Consider the following 2,485-nt stretch of genomic DNA (forward strand, 5'->3'; position numbering starts at 1 on the left):
TAAGAGTATTTCGAAATATATTTGAAGTTCCAAATTTAAAATAGAAGGCTTAAATTAAATATAATCTACATACTAAAAAATAAACCATCATACATTTAAGTTAAATATACAAAATTAAACAATTAGAATCATATAACTAAAAATAACAATAAATTATAAATACAGAATATTGAAATAATAGATTGATCCAAATAATATCTTCTTGTTCTAACATCGGAATTCAGTTCAATATGTCATAACTTGAGGTTGCAAAATACAAGCCAGACGTGGAGTTTAATCAAAAAGATTCTTTTTTCCTTATGTGCATGTTGCATATACAATTGTGCACAGGATAGATATATTTCTACCGATGAGATTTTAATAATTATTAATAATAAAGTAAATCATAAAATAATGTTAGATTTCAATCCATATCTTCTTCCAATCTTAGTAAGAACAGCTTTTAGAATCCCACTTTCATTTATTTCATATTTATCTAAAAAAAGAAAAGTTAATCCATGCAGTCAAATTTAACTGATAAGACAATTCAGGCAACCATTCTTGACTTATTGTAGTTTTCTAACATGACATCGTAAAGATTTAGAGTAAAAGCTAATTATGTAGTAATGTCCGGCGATATTACTCCTTATTAAGAGCATCAAAAGAGATTTTTTTCTCCGCTATTTATGCTTATATAACAACATATATACACAATTGGTAATTATAATGCTACACCCAATGCAACTACCCCCGTTGTTGTGACCATTTAAGCAGTTGTTTTTGCCTTTTATGAGTTTTCTGAACACCATTTCTTGGAGCCTATCAACCATAGCTAAGCCTTAAGTGATAAAGAAGTAATATTTATTGACTAAGTAATATTGGAAAACCTAATGATCATACCCAAGTCTTTAAGTGAAGAAACTAGTCTCAGACAAACTAGTTGCGAACCATCCAAAGCTACTACCCCCGTTGTTGTGACCATTTAAGCAGTTGTTTTTACTATTTAATGAGTTGTATATCATAATTCTTGATATGTTTAGCTAAAATAGAATCATATTTTAGGGTTAGATTTAAAAAAAAAAGATTGAATACTTACTGTTAGATAGTACAAAATTCAGAGTTTCATTTCGAAATTAGTAAATATTTTATACTTTTTACTGATAACTTGATCGTCATTTGGTATGGACGACTTAAAACATTTTTACATGTATTTCTATAAATGACATCAGTACCAACATCCTCCATTAATTTAATGATGGCTCCTCGGGAAGGGATAGGTTTACTTGTGTATTTCTCCATAAATTTTTTGAACATCGATGATTAGCAATTGATAAGGTTATATTACATGCAATAAGCATCTTTGTGAGATCAGAGTTAAAGTCTGACTTGATGTATTCATCATTAACTTGATTTTTTAGATGAATATCCATTCTCTTGTTATGAGATGAGAATAATGAGTGGCGTGTAATTCTAGATAGGAGACCAAAGGCACATTTATTTCGACAAATCCGACAAACCATCTGTTTCTCATCTGGTAAGTAATTCCCAAATTCCTGGATCTTCATTTTCAGAAATCCAGACAGAAGGCGACGTTATTTTAGGCATTTTATTCAGTTCTCTATCGACTATCACCATCTAATATTATATTAATATTGAATAATAAAGGTGGGAATGATGACGTTCTTGATTGATAGAAGAAGATGTATATTATTTAATCAATGATGCCATAAGTATTTCTTCTCTTCTGCTCGCACGCTTTTCTATTCTTACCAAAATTATCACCCTTACTTATATATTGTGGTTTTAGATCAATTTTGTTGGTTCTAGTTCTAGCAGATTAAGAATCCGAACTGCTAGACCAATAATAGAACAACCTTTGTAATAAGTGTTCCGTATGTAAGCGATATTTAAATAAAAAAAGAGTGAAAGTGTATAGTGTGTAAATTTTGTTTAAAACAAACATTTAAAAAAGTCGTGTCTAAAATTCATGATTAAGTGGAAGAAAATAAAAAAAACTAGGTTAGATTTCTAGGATTTATTTACCAAGTGTTGGATAAAAAAACTGGCTCATCTCATTTCGCTTTCTTCGTTCTCTTCTCTTATGAGAACAAAGTTATTTTGACAAAATGTTGTATCAAAATTAAGTTTTATTTTTTCAATAGTTCATACTATTCATCTTTTATTTCAATAATTATCTAATAATTATAATATTATTTTGTTATATTTTGTCGTTTTTGAATTGACTGTGATTGTGGATTTTTTATTTTATATATATATTATGATAGTAAATGGATGTATTACCATATTTTGATGGCGAAGTAATATAGAAAGAAAAAAAAAGTCAACACATTAATGAATATTTGAATCACTTTTATCTTGATACTGATGTTTTTTATTTAAAAAAAAAAAAAATATATTGTTCAAAAATAAAAAACACATTGAGATGAAAGTTATGTACACCAAACCAAAATATCCAAATATAGTAAATAACACAACACATGAAAGG

At 27.8% G+C, this 2,485-nt stretch overlaps 1 long non-coding RNA gene across 2 annotated transcripts; it reads right to left on the reverse strand.

Annotated features, from left to right (window-relative positions):
• Positions 1-1,276, reverse strand: LOC139905831 (uncharacterized). Of its 2 annotated transcripts, XR_011780905.1 has the most exons (3): positions 1,076-1,276; positions 880-1,019; positions 1-817 (listed from the first exon to the last, which is right to left on the reverse strand). It is a non-coding gene; the product is annotated as an uncharacterized lncRNA (long non-coding RNA). The 2 variants fall into 2 exon arrangements; XR_011780904.1 differs by having other exon boundaries at positions 880-1,276.
• Positions 1,277-2,485: the final 1,209 nt, after the last annotated feature.

The sequence above is a fragment of the Lepeophtheirus salmonis genome, chromosome 6 (assembly GCF_016086655.4).
Source record: "Lepeophtheirus salmonis chromosome 6, UVic_Lsal_1.4, whole genome shotgun sequence".
NCBI lineage: Eukaryota > Metazoa > Arthropoda > Copepoda > Siphonostomatoida > Caligidae > Lepeophtheirus > Lepeophtheirus salmonis.